Source organism: Canis lupus, chromosome 33 (genome assembly GCF_048164855.1).
Source record: "Canis lupus baileyi chromosome 33, mCanLup2.hap1, whole genome shotgun sequence".
Classification (NCBI taxonomy): domain Eukaryota; kingdom Metazoa; phylum Chordata; class Mammalia; order Carnivora; family Canidae; genus Canis; species Canis lupus.
This window is the reverse complement of record NC_132870.1, coordinates 15,083,279-15,108,120: the sequence shown is the minus strand read 5'-3', so window position 1 is coordinate 15,108,120 and position 24,842 is coordinate 15,083,279. Positions and strand designations below refer to the sequence as shown.

Sequence of the window (24,842 nt, the reverse complement as noted above, 5' to 3'; positions counted from 1 at the left end):
TCTTTGTTAGTTGGGTTGGATAGTCTTTTATTTTTATTTTTTTTAATTTATTTATTTATGATAGTCACAGAGAGAGAGAGAGGGAGAGAGAGAAAGAGGCAGAGACACAGGCAGAGGGAGAAGCAGGCTCCATGCACCGGGAGCCGGATGTGGGATTCGATACCGGGCCTCCAGGACCACGCCCTGGGCCAAAGGCAGGCGCCAAACCGCTGTGCCACCCAGGGATCCCCTGGGTTGGATAGTCTTAATTGACTTATCTCCAAGTTCAGTATTTTTTTTCTATTTATTCTAATCTGGTGTGTAAACCTTTAGTGAAATTTTCATTTCAGTTACAATAATTTTCAACTACAGAATTTCTTTTTTTATGGTTTCTTTTTCTTGATTAATATTTATTTAGTGAGATGTTGTTCTCACAGTCTCCTTAATTCTTCAGACATGGTTTCCTTTAGCACTTTGGAAATATATCACTTGGCCTAATGCTGAATATTAAGCCCTATGTCTGGACTTTCTCAGGGTGTTTCTACTGATTGCTTTTTATCCGTCTATGTGTATCTCATAATATTTTATTGAAAATTACACATTTAAAATAGTATAATGTGGAATCTGTCAACTCAGACTCCTCCCTCCCCTAGGGTTTGTTATTATTGCTGTTTTGTTTTTGTTGTTCTTGTTGCTATTTGTTTTGTGTCTTTCCTTGGTTAATTCTAGAAGATCTATGTTTTCTATCTTGTGGCCACTAAGTCTCTGCTTGGTTAGCTTCATTGTCAGATAATGGTTGAAAAATTATCTCCTTAAATGCACTAACCAATAAATCTCCCACTCTTAACAGAAGAGCTCTGTATTTGTATTGGTGTTTACTTACAATGCTCTGGAAGGCAGTTTTCCACTCTGCCTTAACTTTCAATTTCTCTTTGTCAGAGCTTCAAGGTCAGAGAGAGTTGAGAGAGGAGGTCTTCTTTTGTCTCTGACAAGCACCTAACCCTTATAAATGGGCATTCTCTTTTTTGATTTCCAGAAATAGGTTGAAGCTTTCAAAGTCTTGTGTTAATCTCATTCTTCATTTTTCACTTTTAAGTTTTTGCTCACCCTCTTCTTTAGTCTCAGCTGTTATTGTCACTTCAGGAAGGTGAGTTTTTTAAATGATCGACAATGATTGTTTTAGATTAAAAAAACATGGTGAGGGCTGTTTGCCATGAATAAGCTCTGAGTCAAGTGAAATAAAGACAGATCTTGAGAATTAAGCTTTTTGGGAACCATGCAGATAGGTAAATAGTGACATTTCTCTGGGATGGAACTTTATGGGGAGTTCTTAATCCATTCTGTCTTCTTGTAATGATTCTGATTTTCAGAGGTGTTTTTGGCCAAGCTATTGGTTTTCAAAAGTACTGTGCAGTGGGGATAAAGTGATGGGCATAGGGCCTGTTTTAGCACTTTTCTTATTGATACCCTTTTTTCTTTCTTTTCTTTTCTTTTCTTTTCTTTTATGATATCCCACATAGTTTTAAGACATTGGTTAACTACTAGAATTCTGAAAAAGTTGATTTGGCCAATCTTTACCAGCATTTTTTTCTTTTTTTTTTTTTGCTTTTATGGAGGTATAGCATTTCAGAGTTCTTGCTCTGCCATTCCTGAAGTGCTTCCTCTTTAAATATATTTTTGGTCTACATGCCTACTGTCAACCTAAAAATTCTTAGTACTCGTATTCTTAAGTAAAGAAATATCTAAAAAGGGAGAAATCCAAAGCACATATATTATTCCATCCTGGCTTACTAAATTCAAAAGTAAATTTACCTTGGCTATGAATATACCAGGAGCCCCTAAATTTTTTTTCATTCTGGAAAAAAAAATATCAGATAACGTGAAAACAAAATGGACAGCATGTTTTTTAGTTTGATTTTTACTTTAAATTGCTTTCTAGGTCTGGAGCTTGCTCAGAATATTTCTAACAGATTACTTTCCACTTTCTTTAATAAAAGTATAATGTGTTCTGTATGGTGAATCAAGTGATGTAGCTCAATTCTATATGTAAACTGATGTTCAATATTGTGGGTTATATATTTCCTTTTTGTTACTACAAAATCACAGAACTTTCAGATATTCCTTTAAAAAATTATTAGAGAAAGAGAGAGTGCATGTACAAGTGTGGGGGAGGGGCAAAGGAAGAGGGAGAAGCAGACTCCCTGCTGAATAGGTAGTTCAACAGGGCTTGATTCCTGGATGCTGGAATCATGACCTGAGCCAAAGGCAGACTCTTAACTGACTGAGCCATCAAGTACACTCAGATGCCCCTTATAAACAGGTCTGCATCTAAATATTATCTACTTAGCTTACATCTGGAAAAAAGTCTTTATGTTCCTCTTATTTTATGGGGGAAATTATTTATGTTACTTTATTTAAGTTACAATGCCTCATAACCAAGATGTACTGCTGTATATCTCTTTGCTATCTTTTAATAAATCTTTTTTTTGTACAAAATTAAGAAAAAAAAATGACCCACATGGTTTTCCAAGAAAGATGAAAATTTACTCTCTGAATATAGATGATCCTAATTATAAGGTGGGGAATAATATACTGAAGGTGTGAATATCATTATTGTTATACACAAAGTATTTACATAGTAATTTCCAGGCAATAAATGGCTTCTTACTTCCTATGATTCTCATTTTCATTTTTGATCTTTTATTTACTTCTTGATCTGCACAGTATCAGCCACTTGCATTCTGTATTTATTCACTGACCCATAACTTCATCTATTTATTTCATACCTACTTGGTATCAGCTTTAAGCTTTTTAAATGAAGGAACTAGATCTTGTTCATTTTTTCTGCTTAATTTCTATCATGCTATATAAGGAGACAGACATAAAAATAGAAAAATATACAATAGTACAATGCATTATTATAGTATAATATACATATCTTTGAGATTATAAAATGATTGTTCCATATAAAACTTAACATTTGACCATTTTTTACTTTCAAAAATAGAATTTCATGTGATCTAATCTAATATAATTGTGTCTGGCATGAATAAAAGATTAGACATCAATTTATAGAACAGATGGAACTTGATCCCACTTCAGGATTTAATTTGGAAACACTGAATTTTATGATCATCACTTCAAAGTGTCTGCACCCCCATTTGCATTGCAGCATTATTCATACTAGTCAAGGCATGAAGATAATGTAGGTAGTGTCCATCAATGGATGAGTAGATAAAGACAATGTGACACACACACACACACATACACACACACACTGAAATATTATTCAGCCATAAGAAAGAAGGAAATCATGCCTCTTGTGATAAAAGGGATGGGCACTATACTGAGTGAAATAAGTCAGAGAAAAACAAGTACTACATGATCACAATTATATGTGAAATCTAAGAAAGCCAAACTCATATAAACAGAGTAGAATAGTGGTTGTCAGGGGCAGGCAGTGAAGGAAACGGAGAGGTGTTGGTGAAAGAGTATAAACTTCCAGCTATAAATTGAATAACTTCAACCAACCTAATGTAGGATATGCTATCAATAATTAATAATACTATATACTTGAACATTGCTGAGGGAATAAATTTTAAATGATTTCATTACATACCAGAAATATGGTGGTTACATGAGGTGATGGAAGTGTTAACTAACCCTATTTTGATAATCCTTTCATACTATGTACATGTATCTAATCACCATGTTGTATGCCTTATAGAACATCATATATCTTACCTAAGTTAAGCTGAAAAAATATGTAAAGAATAATAATTACTACCTAATCTTAAATGCAATTCTATTTTCCTCTTAAATTTATTTATGATAGATAAAATTTGTTTGTGTTTGGACAGATAACATTCAGTTATACCACATATATCAGTTAGGATGACTTTTGCTGGAAGAGATTGAAAACCTGACTTAAATTGGCCTAATGAATGAGGATGTTTTTAGCTTACAACTAGGCATCTAGAGGAATATATGTGTCAGGATTAGTATAGTTGGGTGGCTTTATTTTCTTGTGATTCCCTTATATAAGTTTTTTTGTTTGTTTATTAATTTGACGATCTTAAGTTTTATACCATGATATTCAAGGAACAGTGGAGGCCATCTTTTGTACTTGTTTTCTCTTGAGTGTGAGCCCTTCCTCTTTTTTTAAAAGATTTTTATTTATTTATTCATGAGAGACACTGAGAGAGAGAGGCAGAGACACAGGCAGAGGGAGAAGCAAGCTCCATGCAGGGAGCCCAATGTGGCACTTGATCCTGGGACTCCATGATCACACCTGGAGCCGAAGACAGATGCTCAACTGCTGAGCCACCCAAGTGTCCTTTTTTTAAAAGAATAAGTAATTAATAAATAAAATTTTAAACAAATATTGTATTTATTTATTCATGAGAGACACAGAGAGAGGCAGAGACACAGGCAGAGGGAGAAGCAGGCTCTATGCAGGAAGCCTGAGAGTGTGAGCCCTTCCCAGAAATCTCAGACTATTCACATATCTATTTCCATGGCTAGGATATCTTCTAATTGGCTTAGGCCTCATTTCTAAACCAGTTTATGTTAAGGGGTTGCGATTACCCTTAGATTCTTCAGACTACTCCAGGAAACACTGGTTTATGATATTCTTGGAGAGATATGATGGCCTTGGCAATTAAAACTAATGTACATTTGGATATTTCTATTCAGTACAATAAAAGAAGAAATGTAGTGAAAGAAGAAAATGACAGGCATATTTCAGCTATATACTCATGGAAAATGGTGAAATGTAGAAGGATTCCAAGGGAGAATTATACAGACTTTCATATCCTATGGCTAGAAGAAAAAGTGCTAAAAATCATGCTTATGATCTGAATGGGAACACATAGTAATGTCATGTTAATGCTTACCTAATGCTCAAAATTGAATATGACATTTTGTGAATTCAGGCTGCTATATTTCTAGATAAAATATATAATTTGAACCAATGGCCATTTTGTGCACTATATTGCTGATAACTTGGATGCACTGGTCTGGGAACTATTGTATAGAAATAAGATTTGCTCCTCTAATCACAAATTACCATGACCCATTTGGGAATTTATTTTTATGTGCAAAACTTTTAGCAACTGGTGGAATAAAGAAATTAACTCCTATAGTGTGAGGAGTGGTTGGTGGCTTTGCGGCAAGGAGGAAGGGGAAGTATGCTTCTATTAGAGAACACGATAAGAATCTACTAATCCTTTAGGATTATGGCTGCTGCTTTGTCATTTTGGATTCTTTTGACAGTAGACAAACAGGCAGGAAAAGGGAGTTTAAGTCTTTAATGTTTCTATTCATTAAGAGTATCCTGAGTGCCAACGTGAAGATTCTAGAACAGTTTAGATTGTTATTATATTCAGTAATAACTACTGAGACTTTTCTTTGCCCTAGTACTTATCTTTGTGGTGATGTGAGAAGAAGCGTATATCATCTTGTATGTAACAGGTTCTACTATAGGTGAGGATCACAAAAAATAAATTTGGCATTTATAGAAATGAAAGAAGCATCCATCCCTCCTCTTCTTCTAAAGGTCTCTTCGGAAATAGAATGAGAAGGATTCCGGGGTCTTTACACTTTGGAATCTAAATAAATGTTTAAAGGGGAAGATGACTTTTGTCTATAGCTTTATAACTCAAGTTATATCTCCATACTTTAGGGAGTTAAGGTAGGGGATGCAGTGGAGCAAATACTGGTGCCACATGTATATCCTGTCAATGAGCTCCATACCATTTCTGATAGTACTTACAACTCTTTGCTTAAAAGTTTTTGTTGGTTGGTTTGTTTGTTTTTACTGAAGACTTGGAAGTTACTTTGCACAGATAACAGTTTGAAATATCAGGATAATTAACACTCCTTGAGAGTATACATATGACATGATTAAAGGACTGGATGGAAAACCCAGCTCTTCTGCTCTTGCTGAGAGGCATGTTCTTACATTATTTCTCAAAGTTTTTCTATGAAAAAATGTAATCGAATGAGCTGAAAGCTTTGCCAGAGTGACCTCTAGGTACTTATCCCACAGGGATCTGTGTTGATGGTTAATAGATCGTGCTCTTTTTTTGGTAGTAAGGCTGCTGAATAAGGTATTGACATTTGCAACTTAAAAAAAGATAGCTAGTGAGAAAGACTGAGGTTAGCTCTCCAAATGAAAATTATTACCACTCACTCAGTTTCAGATCTGAGCTACTTCTCAAACACTGAGCATATGGGTGGAAGTAGAGGTTAGATCCCTTTGGTGAAGGACTTTTATTTTATACCACTTAGAAAGATGAACTGAGGCATGGGTGCTTCTTCTAATTTGTGAGGCAGCATGTAACATACTTGAAATACTGCTGCTACTCATTAATGGGGTGACTCGGAATACTTAGTTTTGAGTGAGGCCTAGAGCAAGAGAATACTTTGCAATAAGTATAAACCCAGTGCACATTGTCCCGCTGCCTGGGTCAAATGTGTGCCAGCATCTCATTATGAGCACACACTGGGAATCTTTCCAAATTCTGCCCCAGAACCTAACCTAATGCTCTAGGAACTCCATCTCCACATAAATACACTTCAAAGGTAAAGACTAGTTAGGGCACTGGGAACATTCCTTAACAAATGGATATTAAGAACTGTTTTATAAATAATCTGGAGTTCTGTATTTAAAGTGTGCAATATTTACCAATGTTTTATATGTTTCTTAGGAGTTAGCAGCAAAAGAAAGCCTCTATTGTTACAAAACAACCTCCACCCCAATTATACATTCTTACTTTTGTCTTTATTCTTTCTCTGTCTCACTCTCCCAACTTCCTCACTTGTATTTCTTGAGATAACCAACTAAATAAGCCACAAGAGACTCATAAATAACTATCTTCCAACATGGATTTATCAACTTTTAAAATAGTTTGTTTTCTAATTTGTTAATTTATAATGTTATAATTTTCATCTTTCCACTTTCTTTGGATTTAATTGTATTTATTTTTCTAACTTATAAGATGGTTAATGAGCTCATTGATTTTTAGGCTTTCTTCTTCCTAATATATGCACTCAAGGCTATTGATTTCTTTCTAATCACAACTACATGACATTTTGATATGTTGAATTTCTATTATTACACAATTGAAATATCTTTTTCATTTCCATTTTAACTTATAAAGTTTAATTTCTAAATATCTGATAATTTCATAATTAACTATTTTGTTGTTATTCTTGATGTCTAGCTTAATTTCACTATGTCTATATTATACATTTCATATAATTTCATTCCCTGAAAATGTTTTGAGATATGACTTAGAGCCTAATTTTCAGTCTATTTGGGTGAGTGCTCCAAAGGCACTTGAAGATAATATTTATTCTATTATTATTAGTTATATTGTTCTATATAGGTCAGTCAAATTAGGTTGATTAATTTTGAGCAGAATTTCTATATTATATTTGTGGTCTGCTTTTTCTGTCAGTTACTGAAAGGAATTTGCTAGATATACCATTCTGATTATGAATCTGTTAATTTTTATTTTCTTTCTTTTCTTTAAAAAAGATTTTATTTATTTATTCATGAGAGACACACAGAGAGAGATGCAGAGACATAGGCAGAGAGAGAAGCAGGCTCCATGCAGGGAGCCCAATGTGGGACTCGATCCCGGAACCTGGGATCACACCCTGAGCCAAAGGCAGACGCTTAACCGCTGAGCTACCTAGTCATCCCTGAATCTGTTAATTTTTCTGTTAATTTTTCCTTTTAGTTCTGTTGTCCTGCATATTGCTTGAAGCCATTTTATTTGGGTGCATGCTCATTGAGTGTTGTAATTTTCTGGTGGCTTAAAACCTTTAAGATTTTGAAATCTTCCTCTTCTTTTTCAGTAATATTTTTTTGCCTTAATGTCTACTTTTTCCAGATTCTAATATAGAAAAAGTCAGATTTTAAAACAGTATATGATTGTTTATCTTCTTGTCACTCTACTCTAAAGCTTCTGTGTCTTAAATGGAAGAGGAATCATAAACAGCATATGATTGGCTATTTCTTTGTTGTCTTTTGCATTTTTCAGGAGTTTGAAGTGACACATCTTAAATATTTGATTCACTGACACTCAAAATAATTATTGTTAGAGTTGGGTTTTATTTAGCATAATACTGATTGATTTCTATAGTCCCACTGAGTGTATGTTAATTTACTCATTTTTGTTTCTTTTGGATAAATAAAATAACTTAAAAATTCTTTTAATTTTTCTCCATTAGCCTGTTAGATATAAATCCTTTAAATTTTGCTTTATTAGTTGTGTTAAGTATCACTACATGCATTGTTGATTTATTAGTACTTCTAAATATGCTTACCAGTTAGATTTTTTAAGATACTCTATACAGCTTTAGGACTTTGGAATACTAACTCGTTTAGTTTCATCTTCTCTGTTGTGTTATTGCTATATATACATTTTAATTTTACACATATTTTATGATCTCTAGAACTTGTTATTTGTTTTACACTATTATTTAATTTTTACATATTGATATTTCTCCTTTTTACAGTTCTTCATTCGTTCCAACATTTCTGTATTTTCTGTCTCTGGTAGTTTTCTTCCTTTCTGAGAATACACTTCAATATTGCATTTAATTAATTAATTAATTTATTTATTTATTTATTATTTTTAGACAGAGAGAGGGCTGGTGGGGGTGCAGAGGGAGGAAGAGTGAGAATCTTAAGTAGGATCCACACCCAGTGTGGAGGCTACATGGGGCTCAATCTCACAACCCTCAGATCATGACCTTAGCTGAAATCAAGAGTCGATGCTTAACTGATGGAGTCACCTAGGTGCCTCTAGAATTACTTTTAATGGAGATCTACTGGTATCATATTCTCTCACCTTTCATTAGTCTAGTAATGTCTTTATTTCGCAATACTTTTGAAGTAACTAGTTTATGTTTCTAGGCTATATTGGACTAACCCTCTCAGAGATGTTAATTATAATTTCTGGATGCAAAATTAAAAAGTATTTGAAAGTACTAGAGAGTCACCAAAATTATAAAAAAAAAAACAAAATTAGACAACCAATTATTAAAAGGAAAAGCTGGTTGAGATTTGTGTTTATATACAATTTTATATACATTTTTAATTTGTATAGCTTGAGATATATCTATTCTTGGCAAGTCTTTCTGGTTTCAGAAGTTAAAGGAGAGAGCTTGACAAATGAGAATAAATCTTTTAAAAATAAAATAAATACTGACAAAAATGTCCCAAATATGATGACAAATATGAACTCACAGGCTGAAGTAGAATGGATACAAATAAACCATACCTAAACACATTGCAAACTATTGGATACCAAAAGTAAGAAGAAAATCTTTAATACTATCTAGAAAAATGATATGTTATATAAATGGTAAAAAAAAGATAAAATTACTAAGTATTTAGAAAGTAAAGCATTTGCAAATTATGGGTCAAAGAAGACATCAATAATGAAAGTATAAAATATTTAGAGTGGAATGATAATGAAAATACAACATATAAAAATTCATAGAATGGAAATAAATCAGTGTTTCATTAAAATTTTTATTTTTAATGTTTATATTAGAAAATAAGGGTTTAAGATGAATAATGTGAATTCCTAACTCTAGAAGCAATAGAAAGAAACTTAAATGAACATGAGTGGAGTAAAGAAATAAGCATATTAATAAGACATTGATGGAAAAAGTTGAAGAAGACTCAAATAAATGAAATGATATTCTGTGCTCATAGATTAGAAGAATTACTATTCATAAAATGTTCATAATATCCTAAGCAATCTACAAACTCAATGTAGTCCCTTTTAAAACTCCAATGGAGTATTTAACAGTAACAGAAAAAAAAAAAAATTCTAAAATTTATGTGGAACCATGACAACCCCAAATAGCCAAAGCAATTTTAAGAAAGAACAAAAAGGTGCAAACATCATGCTTCCCAATTTCAAACTGTATTACAAAACCATAGTAATCAAAACAGTATGGTACTGGTATAAAAACAGACACAGGGAAAAAAAACAGACACAAATCAATGGAACAGAATATAGATCCCAGAGATAAACCCAAACATATATGGCAATTAATTTATGACAAAGGAACCAAGATATATAATAGGGAAAGGACAGCATCTTCAGTAAATGGTTTTGGCAAAATTGGACCACTATTTTACACCATAGATAGAAATCAACTCAAAATGCATTTTAAGACTTAAATATAAGACCTGAAACGATAAAAATCCTAGAAGAAAACATAAGAGGGTAAGCTTGGCATTGATCATAGCAGTGAATTTTTGGATTTGACACCAAAATTACAAACAACAAAAGCAAAAATAAACAGGTGGCACATCAAACTAAAAAGCTTTTGCACAGCAAAGTAAATCATGAACAAAATGAAAAAGCAATCTACATAATGAGAGAAAACATTTGCAAACCATATATCTGGTAAAGAGTTATCATCAAAAATATACAAGGAACTAAAACAACCCAATAGCAAAACAACAAATAAAAAAAATGAGAAGATCTGAATAGACATTTTTCTGAAGTAGTCATACAAATGGCCACCTGGCACATGAAAAGGTGACTATCACAATCATCAAGAAAATGCAGATCAAAACCACAATGAGATATCATCTCACAGCTGTCAGAATGGATATTGTCAAAAAGATAAGAGATTGTAAGTGTTGTCAAGGATGTGGATAAAAGGGGACACTTGTGCACTGTTGTTGGGAACATAAACTGGTACAATCACTAAGGAAAACAATATAGAGGTTCCTCAAAAACTTAAAAATAGAACTACCATGCAATCCAGCAATCCCTCTTCTGAGTATATATCCAAAAGAAATGAAAGCAGTATACACTGGGTAGCCCTGGTGGCCCAGTGGTTTCGTGCCGCCTTCAGCCTGGGGTGTGATCCTGGAGACCTGGGATCGAGTCCCACTTCGGGTTCCCTGCATGGAGCCTGCTTCCCCCTCTGCCTGTGACTCTGCCTCTCCTCTCTCTCTCTCTCTCTCTCTCTCTCTCTGTCTGTCATGAATAAATAAAATCTTAAAAAAAAGAAAGAAAGCAGTATACAAAGAGATACCTGCCTTCCTACATTTAGTGCAGTATTAGCTCACAATAGACAAGATATGGAAACAAGCTAAGTGTCCATTAATGGATAAATAGAAAAAGAAGATGTAGTATATATACACAATGGAATGTTATTTTGCCATGATAGAGGAAATCCTTCCATTTGCAACAAATGGATGGACCTTGAAGGCATTATGCAAAGTGAAAAGTGAAATAAGTAAGACAGAGATATCTAAATGCTGCATGGTATCATTTATATGTGGAATCCTTCCCCTGCCTCAAATGAATCGAACTCATAGAAACAGAATAGAAAATTGGTTGTTTGGAGGGGGGGATTTGGGGACGTTAGTTAAAAGTACAAATTCAAAAAAAATAATAATAAAAGAAACATAATTTGGAAAAACTAAAAGAGAGAAGATAGGTAAGCCTAAAAGTTAAGTCTTTAAATTGATAATAAAATTGCTAAATTTTATTTATATATAAACATTTTGCAAGATTGATCAATCACATATTAGAGAAATCAAAATTACCAAATTCAGGAAAGAAGAGGTTGAGCACCATTTCTTTTGTTTTTGGCAGTTTGGGTTATCATTTTGTTTATTGCCTGTTTGATGCTTCCATCTACTTGTCTCTTGGTTATTAATTTACACAATTTTCTAAAGCATTTGGTGTGCTGCAGCAGATGAGACAAATTAAGCAATCCTGGGAATCCCTGGGAAAACCTAAAGATGATAACACAATAGAAAGCTAGGATTTTTATTGTTTGAATCAGGAGGAGCTTGCAGGTATTACACTGTAAAACACAGAATAAAATATGTGATCTATTTGATAGTCTAAGTTTGTATATTTGGAAATATATGCTTTATCAGGTAGGAATGGATGCATACAAATAATAACACACTGAACCAAAAAACAGTGGTTTAAAGATATAGGGCCTTGTATTACTCAAATAGCAAGAAGTCTAGAAGGAGGCATTCGGTGCTTTTAGGCTGGTTTAAATACATCATCAGGACCTCAGATTCTTTCTAAATTTCTGTTCCACACATGTTTAGCATTTTGATTTTTCTACCTCAGAGTTGTAGGATGCCTGCTGCACTTTTTGGCATTGTATGTATGTTTTAGGCAAGAGAATTGGGAGAAGAAGACAAAAGGGCTCTTTATAAAGCTTTGTGTTTTTATTTGGCATACACAATCATCTGTAGAAAACTTTCCTAAAGATCTCATTAATCAATATCAGTTTATAAGCCCACCTTTGAAAAATCATTGGTAAATGAGGATGAGATTATATTTCTAGTTAAGGCAGATTATGACTAATTCCCCAGAAGTACATCTATTATCAGGGAAAAAAGGATGAGAGTGAACAAGTTTTGGGTAAACAATGGGCCATTTTTGTTAAATAGATATGGTATACAATAATCATTTTCAATCTGTTCTCTTCAGAAATTCAGAGATCTTATAGAGCGATTTTAGTGTCCAGAAGGGTTGACCATGTACAGGTCCGTGTTCGACAAGCCTGTTTCAAGTATATAACCTAAAACTATTTTGTCTGCATCATGAATTGTGTTTTGCACATTTTATTTGAGAATAAGCTGAAAAAAGTAATCCATTCATCTATAGAAATAAATGGATTTATTGTTTTTCAGACTAGACTCCATATACACCTTGCACTTTGAGCTAAAATTTGAGCTTAGATACTGCTTCCTTCTCTTGTTATGTTAGAACGCGAAGGGAGATTTTTAAAACTTTTATAAAATTCAGTTTCCCCACCTATAAAAGGAACATCATAACAGTGCTTTTGTTTCATAGGGTTATTTGAGTATTAAACGAGATATATGTCCAGCACTATGACAAATTTCCGTTGAATGGGTATTCTAAATTGTCGGTCAGTGTCTATTATTTTAGAAAGCAACTGAAAAAGAAAATCAAACAAACTGACAATAGGGTTTCTGTGTGAAATGATCTAAACTTTTACCTGAATAAATTTACTGTTTGTTTATTTATGAATTGTTTGATTTTGACTGAGTTATCTAGAAGCAGACCTGAGACCTGTTTCAAGTACACAACTTACTGAAAGAGTGGTCTCAGGAGAAAGTTCGGAAGGAAAGAGAATAGTACAGAGAGCGTGGCTAGTAAAGAAGTGGTTTCAGGCTTTTGCTTCATCTAGATCTCTTGGGAAACGCGAGCATAAATTGTGCCATAGAATTGGTTCATTTGAAGCAACAAAGGCAGCCTTTTGTACTGGCTTATCATTCAATTACTGCAGGTTTCCCCTGGTGTGTAGGAATAATATTTTATATAAAAAGAACTCCCATTTGGCCAGTGGCTATCATTTAGGGAAAGGGGCAGCTACAAGTTTTAGCATCCAATATTTATTGTAGCCAGATTATGTGTACATAGATTAGCAAAGGAGATCTTCATGCGTTATCAGCGACGTCCACTACAGTCACCTATTTGCATCTATGAGCTCTGCTTGTCAAATTAGATTCATTCCATTCAGGTATACTTCCTTAGGTTTTGGGTTGGTCACAATTTTTGGAAAAAGAAAATACTAGAGGAAGTTAGTAGTGTGAATTACAGTTCTTGCTAATCATGGTTGGTCCCATGCTATTAACTGACCCTCATTATCTCCCTTTTTTACTTTCTCTTTTTAATTTTTGCCCACACTTTAGACAAGCAGTTTGCTTGTCTAAATGACTTTCCTAGTATGAGATTTAGATCCTCTTCTCTGAAAAATTTGAGGCCCTACTACCATCCCCTTATGACCATGTGTTGTCTGTACTGGCCCATTTTAATTTAAAACTTGGAATGGAAAAAAAAAAACAACACAAAATACCATGGCATATAATATAAGTGTCATGCTCTCTGTTATGTCCCTGTTTTGTAACAGAATAGCCCTATCTCTTCATAAGGATCAAAATCAATTATAATCTGCCAAAAAAATTCACCTTTCTTTGCCTGCTAGTCAACTGATGCATAGAATCCAAATTGTCTAGTCAGCAGCTATAGCTTTAAGTTTACTGAGACACTAATTGTGTCCTCTGGTGGAAGCATTCCTTTCTCTAGGAAGAACTTCACTTGGGATTTAGAGTTCTAGTGATGAGACACACAGATTTCCTAAATGGTTCAGTAGAAATGATGGTGAAGAGTATCAGTCCTAAATTTATCCCTACATCCTTTATCCCATGAAGGTTTACTTATTAATGATGGAATGCCACACAATAGCCATTGACTTCAATTGTGTATTTTCTGGAAGTGCTCACTGGCTGTTACCTCCAAACCACATGCAGTACTTCTGAAAGACTTTCTCTGCTATATCAGGCTGGTAGCTTAGGGATGTTGTCCAGTAGTATGAGGTGGGACCAGTGGATTTCCTGGTCATACACTGAATTCTCTGTGCAATAAGGTGAGTCCCTTGGTCTGAGACCTCTGATAGTAGTGTCTAGTAAGGCACTGTGCATAAGAAAAGAAAATCCATACCTGAAATAGATGTCAGTCCCAGTTGGGATAATTTCCCTTTCCATGGTCAAGGAGATTCAAGGAAATTGAACTGCCGTGAAATAGATGGTGGTCTCCTCAAGGAAGTTTCTGGTTGTATGTGTGGTTTTGATACTTAGTAACAGCAGTAGCTGTTAGAAGTGTAAGGTAGCCTCCATCTTTGCATCAAAAGTTCTCAGTTTATGATTACATTTTTATAATCATCAGGATAGATAAGGATAGAAGATGGATTACAGCTACTGACCAAAGTAATTCTGTCCACTGTGTTTTTTAATTTATTTTTTTAGTGTCTCTTTTGCAGTGAGTGCTCTTTGATGGGTATTAATATGCAATACAAACATTCTCTTTCTGTCAACTGACCAGTCAGCTAAGCCATTTTATTCTGTGAGTCTGTGTATATCTTTAAATAAGGCCACATCTCTTTTCAGAGATGTATATCTTAAGATGCACTGCCCTAAACTCTTCCCATTAGGTGAATTTCTTCCCACTATTGTCTTTTAGAGCCACTACTTAGTTAAGCTGTAAAAAGACACAGTCCGTTTTTATGATTGCCAGACCCAATCAGCATTTCCTCTATAATAATCAAGTCATAGGAAACCCATATATGTTTATATATGTGAACTGAGAGAGAAGTGTCGGTGCAAGATCGAGAGAGGTCTTGTCCACTTGTTCGGGCAGCTTGCACATGTCCTCTGTAGTTGTTTGCATGAATTGCAAATGCTCTACTTACATTTTATGGTGATTTCTGCTGGGATCATCTGATCTCATGCCTTGTTGGGTCCAACAGTACATGAATCTTGATGAATAATTTTGTTTACACACTTGTTTATTGTATAGTCAGATGCTCAATCTCAGCTTGGGCTCAGTAGAATTTAAGACACTGCTGTTTTTAAAAAATAAACTTTATTTTAGGGAAGTTTTACATTTACAGAAAAATTGAGAAGATAATTCAGGGAATTCTCATATACCCTTTATCTAGTTTTCCTTATTGTTAAAATCTTACATTAATATTGTAGATTTGTTATAATTAGTGAAACAGTATTGATATATTATTTTTGTCAATTTAATTGTCATTAAGCTGACATTTGATTGTCAAGTTTCCTAAAACTTATATTGGCCATGGTGGTTTCTCAGATTTCCTTGTTTTTGATGGTTTTGACAGTTTTGAGGATTACTGGTCAGGGATTTTATAAAATGTCTCTCAAGAGGGATTTTCTACATATTTTTCTTATGATTAGATAGAACTTATGTTTTAGGAAAGAACATCACGTCACATCAAAGAAATATGTTATTAATATGACTTATTTCTGTTGATGTTAACCTTGATAACTTGGCTAAGGTAGTATTTGTCAGGTTTCTCTACTATAAACTTACACGTTATCCCTCCTTCATCCTTTATTCTTTGGAACGAAAACACTATGCACTTTCCTTATGTAAGGAGTAGGGAGATGTACCTCATCTCTTGGAAGGAAAATATCAACATAAATTATTTGAATTCTTTTGTATGGGAGATTTGCCACTTCTCCCTTATTTATTTATTCAATCATGGCTTTTTTTTAAAGATTTATTTATTTATTCATGAGAGACCCAGAGAGAGAGAGAGAGAGAGAGAGGCAGAGAGAGAGGCAGAGACACAGGCAGAGGGAGAAGCAGGCTCCATGCCAGGAGCCTGATGTAGGACTTGATCCGGGGTCTCCAGGATCAGGCCCTGGGCTGACGGCGGCACTAAACTGTTGAGCCACCGGGGCTGCCCCTCAATCATGGCTTTGTATCAGCACAGACTCATGTATATGTAATACAACTTTGGGTTATAATTACTTTATCTCAAATTCATCATGACAGGGATGCCTGGGTGGCTCAGCAGTTGAGCATCTGCCTTCAGCTCAGGGTATAATCCCAGGATAAAGGATCGAATCCCACACTGGGCTCCTTGCAGGAAGCCTGCTTCCCCCTCTGCCTGTGTCTCTCCCTCTCTGTGTCTCTCATGAATAAATGAATAAAATCTTGAAAAAAAAATCATCATGACAGACTTGGCTATTAGTAGCTCTTTCCGTTGCTCCTGTCTCTTTACATACTCCCATCATCGTGGGTTTCCGCACCCAGATTTTATTTTATTCAGATACAATAAGATACTCCAGTATATTGTGTATTTAATTCTTCCAGCCCAAGGATCAACCCTTTCTCCAAGGAGCCCAAGGTTCTTTTATTGGAAAATTGTGTTAAAAAAAAAAAAAGAAGATCTATACACTAGGTGTGTCAGTTGCACTAATGTGTTGTCGGTTCTATATTCTCTTGGCTGACTGAACAAGTGTATATATGTATATGTCCCAATCAGAGTATGAACACATGTCTGTAGGTATTTCTATATGTATTTCTGCCCATATTAAGCTAAACTTGAGTTCCTTCTGATATCTCTGATTCAAATGGATTACAGCAAAAGTCATTCCAGCTTTCTCCCCTTAGGAGTGGCTTTTTGAAAGGTTTATAGTCCTTTCTGGCAAACAGCATAAATCCTTTCTCCAGAACCATAGGAGTCTGTGCTCTGACTTGCAACATTCACAATAAATCTTTCCAGATGTTCTACCGGCATTGTGACTTGTTTTACTCAAGCAAACACTTTATACCCCTAGTATCATGTGATCTGCATGTCCTGTTGTCCTGGTGTCAATCCTGCATATTCATAGCCTGGACTTGCTATACAATGCCTTTGTTTTCCCCCTTTAGGACCAAATTAAAACGAATATATTAGAATCATCTGGTAAGTGGTTTGCAAAAGTATTCCAAAGTATGGAATATGCTAACTCTTGAAGGTAACTATCAAGTGTTATGCTTCTTTTATGAGGTAGATGGTCAGAGTGCAAAATTTTATTCTTTTTATTGGATGGTATGTCCTAGTAAGCCCCAGAATACTAAACCCCTAAAATTTTCTCTTACTGGACAGGCCTCTAAATAAGGGTTTATTTCCCATTCCTTAATGCCCATATGGGCTTAACAAGTAATCCAGAACATTTGCTAGTTTTTGCCTCTAGGGTCCAATTAAAATGGCATCATCAACATTGTGGACTAATGTGATATTCTGTAGAATGTTCAGAAAGAACAAGAACAGGAGAATGAGCACACTCTTAGGTCATAACTGGAGATATAATCTTGTCTGTCTTTTGTGAAGATGACCTTTGTTCCTGCTTTAAGCCAGTTATGTGTGCAGGGGAAGGAGAAGTATTTGGCAAATCAGTTGTTACCTGTGCTCTGAGGTTAGGTGAAGGGGCTGCCACTGGCTGGGTACTACATTTGGGTAAGCCAGCTAGCTAGGCTCTACATTTAAGCGGGGCTGCCATGTGGTCTTCTTGGTCAGGCTAGGCCACTTGCTGTATTTCTTGGTCAGATGGGACCACTAGCTAGGCTCTATAGCCACCTCTGGCCAGACAAGATCTCAGGCTGTGTTCCCTTGAAGGGTAATGCCACTTAAATGATTCCACTATTAGGCATAGCTATGAGTTGGCCTCTAAGACTGGTCTGAGTTAGGTAGGATCTCAGGGTATTCTCTTTAACCAGATGGAACTCTGTGCTTAGGTGAGTTTATAGGCAGGGCTTCATTGTTGGACAAGGCCTCAGGATATGCTCAGTGATCAGGTGGAGATTTAGACTGTGTTCCAATGTTGGGCAGGGCTGCAGGATGGGCCTCCTCATGCTTTTTTCCACTTTTGGTAAGGTTGCTGGCTGGGCATTTTGGTTGGGAGGAACCTCCCACTATATCCTGCAGCTGGATGGTGCTAGATAGACTGTGATCTTGGGTCTGGTGGTGTCAGCTGGGCTTCCTTTTCAGGTGGGACCTCAAGCTATGCTCCATGATAAAGTGGAGTCACTGTCTGGGTTTCCTGACATAGGCTGGGTTCAGCAATCAGGCAAAGCTGTAGGCTTGACTTCATAGCTGGGCAGTATCAACCTTTGGATACTAAAGTTGTTCAGGACTAAAGTTCAAGCTCCCTCATTATTTGGGATCCAGAGAACACTTAACAATTGGGCAGTATTGCTGGCTTGGCTCCCACCCAGGAACAGCTGTAGAATGGACTTTGCAGCTGCCTGAATTCTCTGGTGAGGCTTCTTACTTGGGTGGGACTGGAGGCTATACTCAGAGTTGAGCAGGGCTTCAAACTTGTTTCTGTGCCTGAGTGAAAGGTAAAACAGTCTCCAGATCTGTTAAGACTTGTTTGATGGTACCTGGAACCAAGTAGAACTGCCAACCAAACTCCCTGGCTTAACTCATAGACCAGATCTGCTCTTCAGATGAGCGGAGATGCTTGTTGGGATCTCTCTGCTCAAGGATCACTCCAAGGAGGAATACAGTCTTAGATTTGAACACTGGTTACTGGGTTACTGTAAGCCGTATTCTTCTCTTTTCTTTCTGATTCCCAGTGGTCAAGCCCTGCAGAATCATCCCTGTCAGGTGAGACCACAATTTGTCTCCAGGGAACCATTCTGTTGGGGGAAACTAGATGTCAACCTTAGGCTTTCTGTTTTTCACTGGAGAAATCATGGGTTCAGGGCAGCCCTCTTATGCTGCTATTGCAGTACAGTGCCTATTTGGGGTAGGGCAAAGTGATCAGAGTCTAGCCACTTACTTACCCTTTCAGTGTGGTCTTTCTTGGTCTCTGTGGCAGAGAGGTATTTCAACCTCCCTGGGTTTTGGGATTTTCCTACTGGTATCTTGTCTATGCATAGTTGATAGTTGGTCTTCTTATGAGGGGGATTGAAGACATGAACAACCCATGTCATTATCCTGATGACATCACCCAGAAACTTTATTTCATGATAATAAACTATATTACCATTGTGAAGGAGAGTGTTTATTGTTCATTCTATATGTCAGGGAGTTCCTAAATGTGGAAAATAAAACTGTAGTTCCTATCCACTAGAGGTTCAGAGCTTAATTTGGTTATAGCATCTGGATTAGCAAATTTAGATTACTATCCTATATTAGATGACTGTGTACCAGGTAATGTGTTGGTTAATTAGAATATTCATTCTGACCCTACTGACATTTCTACTGAGAGATTTTTGTTGTTTAATTTAATATATAAAAATGTACTAAATGTGAGTGAAATTTGGGGATTTACCTATGTGACCGCATTCAATCTGTCATATAAAAGCATTGAGAAGATCATGCACAATTAATATGTGTATGTCTTTGAAACTTGTTTCTATTTATTCTTTATGTAGTGTAAATTAATCATGAGATTGGCTACCTTTCTACATTTGCTGTCATTTTAAGATTTATGTCATACACATGTTAATATGTCTAAATGATCTTTTCCCCAATTTTCCTGATTGTTGATTCATGTGCAAAGTTGTGAATCAGATTGAATCGCCTAAACGAATTCTCACACTCCCCCAAACTTCCTGTGTGTTTGCACCCTGTCTGTTTGAACGTTTATATTTAGAATTCTCAAACATGCCCAGGGAGTAAGAAATATACAACAGAAACATCTGTTCCTCTTGGCAAACTATTTCATGCTTTTTTTACTTTTGCAGGGTCAAGAAAAATACCCAGGGATTGTTTTCATATCAGAGGGGTTGAACATTTTTTTTTTTTGTAATCCTAGCTTTAATGCAATGATTTAAACATATGCACGCACATATGCATACTCAGAGACAAAAAATGTACACAATGGTGAGATTAATAGAAACAATTGATCTCCTTTTCTCCATATGTAATTTTTCTATAGTAGTTTTATCAGTTTATTGAGAGAAAATAAACCACTCTTCACCTATTCAGCCAGCCTTTCTGCTGCCCCATCCCTATTCTCACTCATTCGATTGTTAGATTTAACAACTATGAAAGAAATGTTTTAAAAATAAAAACAAATTGTCTTGGATGTCAGTTTATCTGGTTGCTCCTCAGTTAGCTAAGGTCAAAACTGTAAAGCTTATTTATGCCTTTTGGCAAATCTGGAGGCTGAATTCACTTTTTAGAAATATATTGTAAAGGTCACAGCTAAATGTGGTCTGGTTCCTGTTAGTTCTTCCTGGGCAAGACCTCAAGCTCGCATTTCCCATTCTGAGTAGCTTTTAAGGGGATGCCTTAGGAGAAGAAGGAATGATAATTTTAACATCCGTCCTCCCTTGTCTAATTCCCTCTTCAAAAATTTAAAATTCATTTAAGCCATTGGGGCCAATTAATTTTTTTTGAAGGCTAAGGATAGCCCCAAGACAAGACAAAGCCTTTCACATTAGTACTCATTTTATAGTGAATACCTCTAATTGTCTTTAGTTTGATAGAAATAAAATTGTTACCAATTGTGTTGGGAAATCATAAAGGTCTTGCTAATGGGAAGTGGCTTTAAAAGACAGGAGACATTACTATTAAGCTAATTATGGTTTGAATGGCACCTCAAATTGCTAGATATAAAACTAGCAAGTATAAGAAGGATTCAATATTTATCTAAGGTGTATAGTGTTAAGCAACTGTAAGAGGGAATACCAATGCCAACTTTTATCATCCAGAATGAAATAAATATGTCATTAAAAACATTTGCTCAAGAAGAAATATTTGTAGAATATACTTTCCTGCTAGTAAAATTGAAATAATCTATGTAAGTCATCTAATGTAATCCTTGCCACCTTGTATACATTCAGTGAAGAGTAGTGATCTTTGTTGGTTTAATGCTGGAATTCTTAGTCTATACATTGTAAGAAGATTGTGATTTTTTTTTTCTACTATTAAACTTAATTTAAATTTTGAGCTTCTATTCTACCAGGTACCAAGTACTAAATTTAGCAAATTGGTCTTCAATTCATAAGATTGTTTCTCAAGGGACTTAAAACCAGTGCAGAGGCTTGGGAGGCAAGATATACCTAACATATGATAGTTTATGATGGCTTGTACTGTGAAGTCCTCATTCACTTCTGCTTACTGATGGTGAGTTCACAAATACTCTTGGTTCATTTTGACACATTACTTCATCTTGCCCCAATAGCCTTCCAGGCTTATTAGATTGAGGTGCCATATTTGTCAGTGTGGCTATAGAAGCAAATGTTTTGTAGCCAACTGATCCATAATGGACACATGCAGGGGTTTTACCAAGTCATCTCAGAACTGGCTGCATAGAGAGCCCATGCAGATAGTTCTTATTGTCTTGGATCAGGCTAGAAAGAGGAAGACTTTGATTCTTGATTCTTTCTGTATCTCCACTGCAAAAGGTGGTTCAGCCTCTCATCTGCTCTAAAGTTCCCAAAACTGAAATCTATTAGTACCTCCCATCTTCACTACAGGATTTATACATGGGAGATAAGGTTCATTCTAGGGAATCATCTGCATTTAAACTTTTGTTTTGTTTCTGTCTCTTTAACTTTCCTGGACTAACTGTCCAGTCCCAGGGGTTGTGGTAGAAGTAAGGTAGCAGAAGGTACCCACCCCTCCACCCCCAGATTATTTCTGTTGAGTTTTCTAAATTACTTATAACATAGATTTTAATTTCTAAATAATTTAAGATTTAGGATTTTCATAAAAGCTTTAGCTTTTGAAATAAAAGGATGTTTCTTATCTTTTTGCTGTGAACAAATAAATAAATAAAGCCTCCAGGTGAATGGGAAAAGGCAAAAGCCATGTCAACACCTCAAAATATTATCCTTCTACATTTGTATCATACTTAATGATTACTACTTTTTATTAGTTGCTTATCATTTAATAGCCAATAGCCAAATACTAGTGTATTTTAAACAATATCTTCAAATTCAAATGTGAAGATAGATATTTTTATCTTTAATTTGGCTGATAAATAAATGTCAAAGAGGTCAAAGAAAAAATAAAAATCAATATATTTCCAGTTCCAATACTACCTTTTATACTTATGTTTTCAACATTCAAATTAAATGAGAAAACTACATGTGGTTTTGAGCAAATTAGATGTCTTCCTATGAACCAGGGGGAAGGTATGTATCATGGAAATGCTAAAAGTTTTAAGTAATAGGTTTATAAAAAAAATACTTTGTTTTCATTTTAATACATCGAGACCAAAGTCAGTTATAGACAGTAAAAAATGGAAATTTTCTTATAGTTTTCTTCCTGAGGGCTATATATAACTTCTATTTTAAAACTACTCAGTGTGAGAGACTTCTGCAAAATGGCGGTGTAGGAAGATTCTGAACTCATCTCCTCCTACAGACACACCAAATTTACAGCTACAAATGGATTGTTTTCTTCTAAAAAATATCTGAAAACTAGAGGAACTACTTCTCCACAACAAAGTATAAAAAGACCATACAAGATGAGTAGGAGAGGCAGAGACACAGTCTCATAAAACAAACAAACAAAAAAACCCCAAATCAAAAACCATTCTCCATGTGAACACAAAATAAGGAGGGAATTTACCACTCTGGTACTTCTGGAGGAGTGAGGCAGTGGTGCCCTACATCAGCCATATCAACCCCTAAGACCTGTACCAGAGAGATAAGTCCCCAGAGTGCTCAGCTTAGAAAATCAATGGGGCTGATGTTCAAAGGACTCAAAGTTCTATAAGAAACTGAGATTCACCTTTAAAGGGCTCTCATGCAGTCTCACTCACCACAAGACCCAGCATAAAAACAGCAATTTGAAAATTACCTAACCTATATGTGAAAGGGATTCATTTACTAAACTGAAAGATTCATTTACCAATCTCCTGGAGGGGCAGGGGACAGTTGAAATTCTCCCTGGAGTTGGAGGTGCTGGTAGATGCCATTTTTGCACTCCTCACCTATCCTGCTGGAGTACGTGAACTCCAATTTGTCACCATCCTTTCATCTTGCTAAAGCAGCCAGGGGCAAGCAGTAGTGGCACTAATACTTTGCCTTGCTAAAGCTGAGGAGCACAAGTGATTGCAGCGCTCTCCTACTCCCTCGCTAGGGCAGGTGAGCATGAACAATTGTGACATTACCTTGCTAACGTCAATTGCAGATGTGTGAGAAACTCCTATGCTCCTTGGTTGGTGCTGGCAAGCATGAGTGGTCATGACAGTTTCATGCTTCCAGCCTGAGACTGGGACACATGGACAGATAAAACACTCCTATTGCATTTCGATATGGTAAGAGTGAGCAGTCAAGACATTTTCATGCTGTCTTTTTGAAGCCAGCAACCATCCCTTGCCACCTACATTCTCCAGATAACCTAGCCAAAGTCATTGGGTACATGATGTCCGTACGTGATTGCCCCTTGATCCCATGGATCTGGTGGCCATGAGGCTGGCTACCTGAGTTACATGGTAATATAGCAATTGGAAAGGATTCTTGGAAGGCCACTGCTTTCAGGGCACTGCACAGAAAGCAGATTGACCCACAACCTCAGTCTTCCTATGAAAGAGGCTTATTTTCTTAGCAAGGAATTTCAGCCTGAGGGACAGGATTCAGGTTTTCCATACATGTACAGGCTAGGGAGGTGCTTCTGATGAATGTTAGCATGGAGACATCATTCTTGCATACCCTCTTAGCTTTGCTAATGTTTGATGAGATTCCCAGAAATAAGCTTATGCTCTTGTCTCTACTTTGCAACTGTTGTCCAGGGAAACCTCCAGATCTCTTGGACTGGAGACCAGCAGGGTTGAAAATCGTGGTGCACCAGGACAATATATATCTGTGTACTTCAAAAGCTGCCTCCTGAAGGTCTAGCTTCTAATCATCCTGAAATTAGGAGCTAAACAAAATCCATTTTTTGGAACACAGACAAGTCTTGGCATACCATCAATATCAGGGACATATCAAGAACCAATCAAGTAGTTTAGATAATCACAAAGGATTAAGAGATAAGATCTAGTGCAAGTTTGAACAAGAAGTTTCATCACCTATATAAATCCACTTCTTCAAGCCTGAGAGAGAGAGCCATTTAACCCAATACACAGAAACACACACAAGGAATCTAGAGAGAGCCATTTAACCCAATACACAGAAACACACACAAGGAATCTAGAGAGAGAGAGAGAGAACAGAGAAATTTATTCCAAATGAAAGAATAAGACAAAAATCTCAGAAAAAGGCCATAATGGTACAGAGATAAGTAATCTAGCTGATAAAGCAATCAAGATAATAGCCGTAATGATAGCCAGTGAACTCAAGAGAAGATGGATGAACCCAGTGAGAACTCCTACAAAGAGCTAGAAAAAAAAAAACAGTACCAAACAAAAGTCTCAGAGGTGAAGAATATAATAACTGAACTGAAAAATACACTAGAGGGTTTCAACAGCCTACTGGATGAAGTAGAAGAATTGGAAGATAGTTCAGTGAATTGGAAGACAAAGCAATGGAACTCAGACAGAACAGCAAAAAGAAGAAAAG

The 24,842-nt window shown here is 35.8% G+C and overlaps 1 long non-coding RNA gene across 1 annotated transcript in view; it reads left to right on the top strand.

Annotated features, from left to right (window-relative positions):
- The first annotated feature begins 6,513 nt into the window (after positions 1-6,513).
- The window catches only part of LOC140623777 (uncharacterized), a 318,326-nt gene continuing 299,997 nt past the window's right edge, over positions 6,514-24,842 (top strand). Inside the window, exon 1 of the long non-coding RNA XR_012023312.1 lies at positions 6,514-6,564. This is a non-coding gene — a long non-coding RNA (uncharacterized lncRNA). The remainder of the gene's footprint in view (positions 6,565-24,842) is intronic.